Below are 12,972 nucleotides of genomic sequence, written 5' to 3' on the forward strand. Positions count from 1 at the left end.
TGTCTGTATATTTAATTGGGCAGGTCTTAGCCAGTGTGTTTAAAATTCCTCCGGAATGACACATGCGTGCAAACTAGGGTAATTCAGGGACACAGTCTGGCTCTCCAGAGTGGTGTGCTTTATGATCGTGAGGTGGTTCCACATGGGCTGCATTACTACATTAAGTTGGGTTCCTTATCCTCGTAGCAGTTGCTCGATTAACAATAAAAACCAGAGAGGACATCGTGTCGAGTGCCAGTAAACTGCTCGGTGCTACCATAGTGTTGGCTACCAAACTATTACCTTCAAGGGTCAATCAAAATGTTGCAATCATAAAAGAGAGAAATTAGCTGTTGACAGTATGTTTTCAGTCATCTTTTAGCATCTCTACAATTACTGTCATATCCTTAAACACCACTGACTGTATACTTCCGTTGTATATTCTTCCAATTCTGATCTCACGCTCTTTGGGTCTTACCAGTCCTTGTTGGACTTGGTGCTACATTTGTAAAAAGAGTCCACTGCTAATCCATTGATGCTCACTGAACTCTGCTCAGCTTCATAGTGAGCGAAACACTAAGTTCTTAATTGAGGGTCAGCATTTCCAAATGATACAGTACTTTCTTAGGGACATAACAATGTGGCGGTGCTACAAATTCAGGTGGCTTAACAAAGCTTTTCCGTCCCTGCATGCCTTTGACCACTGCTTTAAGTAACTTAGCAATTTCATAATGGGATCAGTTGGAAGGTCAACTGTTTGCATTGCTTTTTAATGCACATAAATAAGCGATGATGCAAGGGAGTTCCCGTGCCCTCCTCCGTTAAGTGGAATATCCTGACTTGTCTCCACCGGTCATACTTGAGCCTTCTTTCTCATTATAACATGGAATCGGAACATTAATGTACACTAAATGAATTAAGTGGTGGTGGTAGGAATGTAAACTATTGCCTCATGCTTCCCAGAGGTCTGCAGAGTCCCTAAAGGGACTGGCTTTTGGGATTTCCCACAATGCTTTTAGCCACCGGGAGAGATCCTTCCAGCATGAGCGAGGGTAGGAATGTGGTTGGAGTGTGGGAGCAACTGAGGAGGGAGGGAGGAAGCTAGCATGGTCAAGGCACTGGAGCAAAGTAGAGGTCTGATGGGGGGCAGGGAGATTCTTTACAAAATGGAGTTAGCTTGAAGTACTAAGCTCAATACACACAAAAGCGCACAGCGATTCATCATCTGAGTGACAATTAGTAGATGACAAACATCAGAATCCTCTTTATTCACAAAGTTTGTCGAAAACATACAAGGAATTTGTCTCCGGTAATTGGTGAGCAGTTTGAATCCCGAATAGAGCAATAGCCCAGTGCCATGACCATTTTGCAAAGGGCGTCGAAACTTTAAAGACTGTATGTGGGACAATCCGTAACATTGTCAATTGTCCAAATGTTTCAGAAATTCCTCAGTTGATTGTGCAAGGGGTGCAGATGCTACTCTGGTAAAAGAGGCTAGTATTGGTCAACAACAGATGTGCAGATGGTGCAGCGTAGTGAGACTACTACAGTGAATGCATGAGTCCTGTTTAATATGTAATAATAATTAGCCCGGCAGAACCTGATAAACATTTGAGACAAAAAATTGGCAGCATGTTCCAGTTGAGTTGTGAGTTGTCTGTTTAAGAAATGAATTCCAAGAGGAAAGAAGCTGTTGGAATGTATGCATGTTTTGGTTTGGATTGTTCGGGAGCACCTACCTCAGGGAAGGAGCTGGAAGAGCTGGTGGCCAATATGTGGAAGATCCGAGCGGATTTTTCCTGCTCTTGTCTTAGTTCGGGTACCGGGTAATTCCTTGAGGGTGGGTAGGGTGGTGCCGACAATCCTTTCAGCAATTTTGATTGTCTGGTGCTGTTGGAGTTTGTCCTTTTTTGTGGGAGCACCAAACCAGACTGTAAAGGAGGTACACAATACTGGCTTGATGCCCTCTGTGTTGAACTGTCTCAACAGCTCGCGTTGCAGGCTGTGCTTCTTTAGGAGCCGGAGTAAGTACATTCTCTGCTGTTTATTTTTTTTTTCTTTTTGAGGATGGAGTTGATGTTAGGCTCCTACTTTAGATTCAGAGAGAGTGTAATTTCCAGGAATTTAAAGGTCTTGACGGTTGACAATACAGTTGGACAGCGTGAGGGGCAGCTATGGTGAAGGCTGCCTCCTGAACTCCAGAATCATCTCTACAGTCTTTAATATGTTCAGCTCCAGGTTGTCGGCAACATCAAAGCTCTAGCCTCTCCACTTCTTTTCGATTCATCACCGTCTTTGATGAAGGCAATGACTGTGGTGTCATCTGCGAACTTCAGGAGTTTGACAGCCAGATGTTTTCAGGTGCAGTGATTTGGTTAGAGAGAGAAGAGCAGTGGGGCGAGGACAAAACCTTGGGGTGCCTCGGTGCTGCTGGTGCGTTTGGATGAGATCGTGTCCCCTAGCCTCACCTGCTGTGTTTTGCCCATTAGGAAGTTGTAAATCCACTGCCAGATGGCAGGTGAGACGCTCAGATAGAGAAGCTTGGATGGGAGGAGTTATGAGATGATGCCTTGAACCTAGAGCTGAAGTCCTCGAACAGGATCCTCACGTAGGTGCCCATGCTGTCGAGGTGTCTTTGGATGAAGTGCAGTCCAATGTTGACTGCATCATCTGCAGACCTGTTTGCTCAGTAGGCAAACTGCAATGATGTTCTTGAGGTGGTCCAGCACAAGGTGTTTAAAAGACTTAATAAACACAGAAATCAAGGTGAAAGGCCTGTAGTAGTCATTCAGACCAGAGATTGCAGTTTTCTTGGGGACCTGGATGATGGTGGAGTGTGTAAAGCAGAATGGGACTTCGCACAGTTCCAGAGATCTGCTGAAGATCTTTGTCTATACTGAAGCAAGTTGGTCTGCGCAGACTTTGAGGTAGGACGGGGAGACAAGGTCTGGACCCGCTACTTTGTTAATCTTTTGTTGTTTGAAGATGCGTCTCTTGTCCTGTTCGTGGATGGTCAAAGGAGAAATCACAGGTGTTGAAGTGGTCGATTGTGCAGCTTGGTGCATGTGGAGTGTGAATATGCCCTGTTCAGATCTACATTAAAAGCTGTTCAGGTTGTTGGCTAGCCTACTATTGTTTTCCAATTGGGGTGGACCGTTGCTTGTAATTGGTTAGCGATTGAAATGCTTGCCAGACTGATTTAAAGTCATTAGCGCTAAACTGTTTTTCCAGCTTTGCCGCATAGTTCCTCTTTGCAATGTTAATCTCTTTAGTCAGCTGGTTTCTAGTGCGATTGTACAAGGGCCCTATCCCCGCTATGATATACGACCTCTGTAGCTTGCCAAAGTTGCTCAGGTTTGGCAGTGAACCACGGCTTGTTGTTATTTAATGTGCAAAATGACAGTTTTTCCACACACCTCTTCACAGAAACTGACATGGGATGTAATGGTGTCCGCATAGTTGTCCAGGCTACCAGCTGAATTTTCAAAGACAACCCAGTCTGTGCAGTCGAAACAGCTTTGAGGTTCTAGTCTTGCTTCATTAGTCCATTTTTTTTCCCACTGATTTTTACCAAAGGCTGCTCGCATTTAAGTACTTGCCTGTACGTAGGTATTAAGTAGATTAAGCAGTGATCAGTGGATCCTAGGGCTGGGCAGGGTATGGGACGGTATGCATGGTTTACTGTCGTATAACAGTTGCCTAAAATGTTAATTTCTCTCTTCGTACAGTTTTTTTTTCTGCTTGTATTTAGGGAGTTCGTGGTTGAGTTTAGCTTTGTTAAAGTCTCAGAGAATAACGAGGGGTGATTGTTTTTTTTTCGCAATTTCGTCTACTTGTTCGGCTAGCATTAGCAGTGCTGTGTTCATTTTAGCTTGAGGCGAAATGTAGACACCGACAGGTATAAAGGAGACAAACTCACGTGGCGGGTAAAATGGCTTACAGTTTAAAAACAGTGACTCTAAAAGCTGGCCGCAGTGGGGGCTGAGCTGTGTGACGTCCGTACACCGTTTTCATTGATATAAAAACATATCACACCACCTTTTGTTTTCCCTGATAATGCAGGCCGTTGGGTGAAGATGGAAATCGGGTAGGTAGCGTTACGGCTCCGTCGGGGACGCATTCTCAAAGCCAAGTCTCTATGAAGCACAGGGCGGTGGAATGTCCGAAGTCTTTTCAGGTCTTTATCAGATGAAGCTTGTCCATTTTTTGGGGAAGGGAGCATACATTCCTGAGGTGGATCGAAAGGAACGTCAATGGTTGTCCCCTCTTTGCGGAGCCTCACTTGGATCCCGGAATGCTTCCCTCAGTGCCATCGCCTCCGCTTCCATGCGACAAAGACATCAGTTGCTGCCCCGGTTAGTAACTTGAGGAAAAAACTCAGCAGATTCACGAAAGTTGTTGGGGAAAAAAAGTCAGGGGTGGACTCACTGATGGCTAGCCAGTCTTCCTTTCTGTATGTGAGTCCAGAAAGGAATGAAAAACACAAACAACAGTACCTTACCAAGGCGACTACAGGCATAGGCGCCATCTTGAAAAATATTTTAATGAGTTACAGAGCAAAGTTACTTGCTCGGAATAACCGTGGAACATGTTTGTTTGTACAGGTGTTTTGTTTTATTTCCTCTTTCTGTGGCTACAGAGAGCACTACCTAGCCAGTCACACTGTGGGTAGGGGGTGATTCTTTCGGCCAAGAAGGAACCCGTTTAAATTTCAGGACAGGTTATAAAATTCAGTTTCTCTTTACTTCCTTAACTTGGATAAGCAGAGGTGGTTGTGCTTTTATCATTCCCCCTGACCCGATTTCCATTTCCATTGCATTTTTTTCCTGAGAGCCCCTGTTATTATTTCTATCTATATGTGTTTATCCTGTTTAACCTATTTATATGCAAAAAAAGTCAAATACAATCCATTTTGAAGTGTGGCGTGTATGAGGTCCAACCAGTTGCTCCTGATTGCTAATTTGGGAGGAATTTGAATTGCGTATCAGTTGCTTTACCATGTTCAAACAAACGTTTTCCATCAAGCGGGATGTTTCTGTTCACTTTGCCACGGTACAGTGTGGATCCTCTTAAACTCTCATTAGCATTGAACTTCCAATGCAGATATTGTGAGTAGTTGTTAAATGGAAACGCGATGAAATTGTGCAAACCAGGCTTTGTGTCTTTGAAATCTCAGATCGTGTAATAGTCACTTGTGCTAATGTAGGATTTCATTACACTTCCTTTTTTAGATTGAATAGTAATTATTTTTCTAGATTTTTGCAGGTGTCTTTGTGTTGTCAGCCTCGACTCGTCGGAAAAAAAAAAGTTCACAAACCGGTATAGCTTTTGTATGAATGGATTGTCTCATTGATTTAGTTGATTTAATGATCTGCTTTGCACACGGTTCAGTTTGCTCAATAATGTAACTCCCATGTGACTGGAAACGGGAACTGGCGCTCGAAGTTGGACCATATTACAGACGTTCATGTAAGGTTGCGTTTCCACTCGACGTGTAAGTGCTTCTTTGTCTTGTGTGAGATAGCGGCGCTGGGTCCAAGCAAAGGCAGCACTTAGCCAGGGATGCAGAGAAGGGAATGCAGATGGGCAAAGATGTGCATGGTGAAGTGCGCGTTTGTGTGCATGAGAGACACAGATCGGAGTGTCCAGTGCCAGTCCGGCTGGCTGCTGGAAGAGGCCGCCGCTTGTGGCGGTGTGCCCGGATTTGGCCAGCAGATGTGTCACTTGTGAGTCAGCTGTGCGCCGCTTGTTTCGCCACGTTGGAGACATGGGCGCCCACCTGGGCTCTCAGCAAAGAGAGCAAACGGTGTAATAACCCCTCTCCTCCTACGGGGAAGTCTGTGTCACACGTCTTTGCCAGCCTCTCGTTGCTCTCGCCGCTTCCATCACGTTGATGGATGCATTGCAGCTTCTGTCATGGTGAGATGACAAAATGTGACACTACACACATGTCACCTCCCCAGGGATGGAAGAGCGTTGAAAACCCACTGGTGATAGCGTTTTGACTGTGGGCTGAGGGGGTGCTTGAGAGACAGACTGGGGTAGCTTGCTCAGGCTACGTTTGCGCGACCTTGCTCTTGGCATTTTGCAAGCTTCATGTACAGACAGGAGTCCTGTTAGCCCAGACCATGACCATAAAACTGTATGCATGGCAAGCTAGTAGTTGGTCCCGTCGCCTTAAGTAATGCAACCCCAATTGAATCACTATTGGTATTATGAATGTACTTTTTGTGATGCTCCAATAGCACTGTGGGCCACATTCGCATGCGCCAGACTAAACAATTCAAATACGGGCGCATTCTCAGTTCTTACAGACGACCCGTTTCAGTGTTTACATTCCGACAGTGCTATAGTTCTCAAACTTTTTTTTTTCTTTTTAGAGACACCCGTTTTGAAAAAAAAACCCCAACAGTTTTAGGCCTCGAAAACCAGTTGAAATAAATTCCCAAAATCAAATATCCATTTTTAGTTGAAAACAAGAGCAAAAAAAAAAAAAAAAAAGCTAAGATGTAAGCAGATCTTTATGGTACAGAATATAATGTTGTGACATTAGTTCTATGAATGTTCAAGGGAAATACTATGTGATAATCTAACTGTCAGGTGGTTTGTTTTATTCGTCGAATCAAAACCTAATACTGGATAAATTAATCAGACAGGGTATTTCGTCAACATTTCCATAAGAATTGGGGGTAATCGATTAAAGAGAAAAATCAGTGGCTGTGTGGAGTTAGTTTTTGCTGAATTCTCTGTTAAGGACTTGAGGGAAAAGTGGAGAGGCCCTGTTGATTGCTGTCGAAAAGGTATTTTGACATAACTGCTTCATGTAGAGGCGGCACGATTGGTAAGAGCGTCTGCCTCACAGTTCTGAGGATCGTGGTCCAAATCCTTGCCCCGCCTGTGTGGAGTTTGCATGTCCTCACCGTGCTTGCGTGGGTTTTCTACAGGCACTCAGGTTTCCTCCCACTTCCTAAAAGCATGCATTAATTGGAGACTCTAAATTGCCCTTAAGTGTGATTGTGAATGGCTGTTTGTTTCTATGTGCCCTGCGATTGGCCGGCAACCAGTTCAGGGTGGCCCCAGCCTCCTGCCCGAAGATAACTGGCTCCAGCAATCCTGCGAACCTTGTGAGGATAAGTGGCTCAGATAATGGATGGATGCTTCAGGCAGCCTTCATCTACTCAACATAACACTGCATGGAAACAGGACTATAAAATGTTGAGAGGGAGACATTCTCCCATCTCTAGTAAATTTTTACACAACCTGCATTGGAGTAATTTCCACACTGGTGAAAGGATATTAAAAAAAACGGTGCAATCTGTGCGTAACTTGGTGTAACGTTACTGCTCTTGCATAAGAAACATTGTTCAAATAGTATTTGGGAATCGGATTGTTTCCAAAAGTTTGACATTTGTGTCCTGTGGATTCTCATTCAACTTTTAATGGGAACATTGTTACTTTTGGGAAAAAAGAAACAAACATGCGAAGTTGGGACAACGCCACATCTCCTGGTATGTTCCGATCCGATCCTGGTAGAAGCTTTTATTTTTCAGACGATGCCGAAAGAGTTTCGGGAACAGGTTGACTTCAAGACGGCTCAGGCACTTCTCCCTGCTCATGTCAAGTTTGTTACATATGATCTCTCGTGTGTATTTTGTCGGCGTCTATCGGGCTCTACTGCCGCCCGGCATTCCTAACATTCTGTGTGTGTCGCGTTTGAGTCACGATGCCGTGTACAGGGTGTGGGCCTCACCTTTGTGGATGAGCGTTGTCGACACTCCAGTGTTTTATTCTAACGTGACTTTCGGTGCCTTTCTTGGTGTCTGCCATCAATTTCAAATGAGGAATGTGGGAAAAAAATAACCCCCCGTTGATGCACTTGTTTTGCTTCTCAGATTCTCGTCAATCTGGCAAAAAAACAAGAAACAGCTCGCTGTGTTTCCGATGGAGTTTTCTATGTGAGAGAGGAACTGAAAGATGAAACGGTTCAGTTCGAAAATTCATTCTTGGTGATTGGAAACAGGACCGAGTTGTCTAAAAAGTCCCCCCGGTCGTTTGAAGATTCATTAATATTTATTAGATTAACATGAAACCATTGATTTATCTTGCCTGAAGTTCAGCGTTCACAGACTTTTTCGGATGAGATTGGATATTTTTTGAAGCGGGTCAATGCAGAGGTCCTCTTCAATGCTGAGTCATAATTTTGCGTAATTGCATTGGTGTGAGAGTCATGCAGTCGAAAGAACAGCAAGACACTTCCTTATTAAAACACATTAGGTTTCAATTGATAAAAACTGAAGCCCTACTGACTGTTCAACAGTGAAATGATGTCCAATTAAAATATGATTCTTAGCATAAGCTTTATGGTGAATAAATGCCTTTGTGTAAGGAGGGAGGCAGCCTTTTTTGCCTTGGGTGGCGACTTTCTCACAAAGAAGTCATTATTGCACAAGAAACCTCAAAAAGCCAGATTAAAGTTTGCAAATGCACACAAGGACAAGAACATACTTTTTTTTTTTTTGACGAATCTCACTTTGAAATGTTTGGCCCAAGTGGGCATCGTTGCCTTTGGAGGAAAAAGAGGGAACAGTGTCCCAATTTTGAAACGGTTTAGTGGCAGCAACATGTTTTGGGGTTATTTTTTCCAAAGGAGCACTGATTTAATTCACAAACTTGATAGCAGCAGCAGTGAAGAACATTTATGTGGAAATACTGCAGCTACATCTCGAGACATTATCAGGAAGTTAAGGCCTGGACTCAAGTGGCTCTTCCAAATGGACATTAACTGGAAGCACGCGGCCCAACTGGTTAAAACGTGGCTCATGGTTAGCAAAGTCAATGTTTTGGAGTGGCCATCGCAAATCCCTGAACTCAATCCTATGTACAGACCTGAAAAGACCTGTGCAAGCAAGGTCGGCTGTAAACTTGGCTGTCAGGAGGCAAAATTCCTGCAAACCGTTGTGAGAACCTTGCAGAAGAATCCAAGAGTCATACAGTTTAAAGACAATTCTACCAAATACTAAAGAAATGAATCTAAACTTCTGACTTTGAAAAAATGTATGAAAAATTGTCTAAAAAAATAGTCCTCTCTTTATTTTTGGATCTAGCAAATATACATATTTTTGGTAATCCAAATCGACCCTAAAACGCTAAAGGTTAAGTCTGATTTCATGTCAGAAACAGGAAAAAAAGCACAACTGTAAAGTTCGGGTTTCAACTGTGTATTCCAATTATTTTCACAGCAAAAGCAAATGTGTCAGATTTGCCGGAAACAAATAAAGAGGCTAAAGAAGAATATTGTTGAGATGGCCGCAGAGCTGATTGAGAGCAGGCTCGGGAGCAATGCTTCTTTGCGACTGAATTGCAAAGCAGGATTTGCATAAATGAGGCTGAAAGATCAGCATGCGGAGCTGACGGCAATGCTGAAAAGTAGGTGAGCGTGTTTGTTTTTTTGCTATTCTTCTCCGTAAGAAGTGTCAGAAAAATTCCAGGCAATGAGATGAAATAAGTTGGTGGACAGTGTTTTTAATGCAAGGCCAGCAACACTCTTCCCCCCCGGTTGATGCCAGACCATTAACCCCAAACAGGTATCATTCCTCCCATCTCCCTTCCGGAGCAAGTCTGGTAACGCAGTTCAGACGGGTCACTCGGCAAGCCCAGGAATCTTGTGACATAACCGTGTAATGAAATACTGCTATTCAGTGAAAAGCCACTCCCAATCAAGGGAGGACTGAAAATTGCAGGTAAAAGCTAATTTGTACAGATTCCTTCTATTTCCTGTTAACTTGCACGCAATAATGCCGTGACGTCTTTTATCGGAGATGGAAACTTGTTGATATTTGACCAATTTATTCAACGAAATACTAGCAGGTGAGAAGATGGCTGAAGAATGGAGGAAAAGTGTGCTCGTTCCCATTTTTAAGAACAAAGGGGACTTGCAGAGCTGTGGCAATTATAGAGGAATAAAGTTGATGAGCCACAGGCTGAAGTTATGGGAAAGAGTAGTGGAGGGGAGACTCGGGTCAGAAGTCAGTATCTGCGAGCAACAGTATGGTTTCATGCCTAGAAAGAGTACCATAGCAAATACTTGGGGTCAACAATCCAGACCAGTGGTGAGTGTAGTAAAGAACTGAAGAAGCAAGTCCAAGCAGGTTGGAACAGGTGGCGGAAGGTCTCTGGTGTGTTATGTGACAGAAGAGTCTCCGCTAGGATGAAGGGCAAAGTCTATAAAGCATTGGTGAGGCCGGCCATGATGTACGGATTTGAGACGGTGGCACAGAAGCAGAACTGGAGGTTTCAGAAATGAAGATGTTGAGGTCCAGGTTGGATAGGATTAGAAATGAGCTCATTAGAGGGACAGCCAAAGTTGGATGTTTTGGAGACAAGGTTAGAGAGAGCAGACTTCGATGGTTTGGACATGTCCAGAGGCGAGAGAGGGAGTATATTGGTAGAAGGCAGTGGGTGTTAGAGAGGAAGATGCGCGAGATAGGTTTAGATGGAAAAAGATGACACGCTGTGGTAACCCCTAATCGGGACTAGCCGAAAGGAAAAGGACAATCAGTGGCATTTTGTTTCATTGGTGTGACACCTCCATGTTGAACTGTCACACCAATGAATTTGCAACATTAAAAGTAAGAGTGGCATTTATATTGGAAGGAAGCGAAGTGTCTGTGATACTTTGCAGGTCTCTCGGTTGGTAAAGTTAGAAAAGATCAATACATCGTCAACCCTTTAACAATTCTACCTTAGATGTGCGTTTTCAGCTGTTGGCGTTGCCACTGCCACTCGACTGCCTTTACTTGTTGACGTGCTCGTATTTCTTAACAAGACTCAGTACACGCGAGTTAACTTTATTTTGTTAGCGTTGCCTTGTATATTAGAATATTAGAGGTTTGGTTCAAGCCTCAGGCCCTGCTGTTCTGCCTTTTTGTTTGCTTAAGCAAAAAAATGAAATGGTTGTATTTGGAATTGTTGAAAAACAAACTTTGATCATGAAAATGAATATAAACAGTTCTGCAGCCATTTTGTTTGCTGTTTTACATCCTGAACGCGGAGTATTTTTTCCCCATGATTGTAATTTCCATAATTGTTCAGCAATAAGAATGTCATCAGAGGTTACTTGAAGGGCACTAACACAACAATCCTGCCATGACAGACTGACTTCTGTCGGTGACAAATGGTTTTCATTGTGATGTTTGAAGAATCTAGTCTGCATCATAAGCCTATCCTCCTTTTAAATATTTTAACCACTCGACACCACAGTGGGTGAAATATCGCAATTGCATTCCATCTTTCTTTGAGGAACATGATGAACCGCGCTGCTATTTCATTCTTACCTCATTAAAAGCTCTAAGATGGCTCTACTCGACATTTTCTGGACTGATATAAATGCATACTGACTGACAGTAACAAACCATCATCCAAAATCGCTTTTTAGGTTATTTTTTTTACATTTTGCATAAATCAATTTATTACTGAATCATAACTAATTATGCAGCTTCATCACACTGTGTGATCTCTTTTGAGCACACTGAGGAACTTTCACGCACTGCGGTGTCTCGTGGGTTTATTTTTTATTTATTTTTTTGCCTTCCTTATTGTGAGGTTTGTCCAAGCAGTGTAAATTGGACACATAAGGCTTCTCTGTTCTTGTGCTTAAACGGGCTCCTTATGCTCACGCGCCTTTTGCGATGCGTCCGGCGGAGACGTAAATCACTTTACTTGTAGTAGACTGTTGAGAGATTAGTGCTGCTGCTGTTGCAGGAGTCTTGTTTTTCTTTCTCCTCATTCCCGGTGACAACCCCCCCAACCCCCACAGAACCCTCTCCCGAAGACTCCAACGGTCTCCCTCCTTCTCCACAGGAGAACTCTGGAGCCTGTCACAATGTCGAGCTTTTGGAAGAGCTCCTAAATATTTTCGTGATGACAATGTAATTTCACTGACTGGGTCGCGTTCTCATGCAATCCTCCCTCTCGTTCACCAGTACACAAATCCTAGCCCCCTCCCCCTCCTCCCCTCTTTGGCTTTACACCTCACCGTCTGCTGCACTTAGAGACACACGTACTTAAAACTCCTCAAACCTTTTTACTGTTGTAATGTGAAACTGGTTGGAGAAGTTGAGCATTTTGCAGCTCAACTGTGGATTGTATTTTGGTGCCCTTTCATCACAGTTTCAATGTGACCCTCAGTGCAGTTAATCTGGTCGTTTGCGAACAACGCAATTGAATTTGCCGGCTAAACTATCCTCTTCTAGAGGGTTTCAGACTGGTCACAAATTCTATGGATAAGCAAAATACACGCTCTCGCCTCTGAACATGTCCAAACCATCTAAGTCTGCTCTCTCTAACCTTGTGTCCAAAACATCCAACTTTGGCTGTCCCTCTACTGAGCTCATTTCTAATCCTATCTATACAAGCCCTGAGCGAGAACCTCAACATCTTCATTTCTGCCACCTCCAGTTCTGCTTCCTGTTGTCTCTTCAGCGCCACCGTCTCTAATCTGGCCTCACCACTGTTTTATAAACTTTGCCCTTCTTCCTAGCGGAGACTCTTCTATCACATAGGACACCAGACACCCAAGTATTTGAAGTCGTCCACCCTCGGTATCTCTTCTGGATGTTGTGAGGGAGGACATGAGGTCAGTTGGTGTTAGAGAGGAAGATGCACGAGATAGGCTTAGATGGAAAAAGGCGACACGCTGTGGCGACCCCTAATGGGACAAGCCGTAAGGAAAATAAGAAGTCTGATGATTGTTTGTACAGATGTCTTGATCTAGCTTTCCGATCCGATACAGATATTGTACCAGTTATAACCCATTATAGTGCTAAAATGTCATCATAAAACTTTTTTAACTGTACAGGCAGTATTTTTTATCACATTTTAATTGTTACGTTGTAAAAATTAGCTAACCACGTCATATAAAACAACCACAGAAGTTAGAATAATTTTCTCTTGATGCATATAGTGAAACTAAATGGAAATACTGGACCACCAGAG

The 12,972-nt window shown here is 43.5% G+C and overlaps 1 protein-coding gene across 1 annotated transcript in view; it reads left to right on the forward strand.

Annotated features, from left to right (window-relative positions):
- Window positions 1-12,972, forward strand: part of bcl9 (BCL9 transcription coactivator) — a 43,907-nt gene that overhangs the window by 15,942 nt on the left and 14,993 nt on the right. The gene's annotated exons all lie outside the window — the stretch shown is intronic.

The sequence above is a fragment of the Syngnathoides biaculeatus genome, chromosome 14, assembly GCF_019802595.1.
Source record: "Syngnathoides biaculeatus isolate LvHL_M chromosome 14, ASM1980259v1, whole genome shotgun sequence".
NCBI classification, from domain to species: domain Eukaryota; kingdom Metazoa; phylum Chordata; class Actinopteri; order Syngnathiformes; family Syngnathidae; genus Syngnathoides; species Syngnathoides biaculeatus.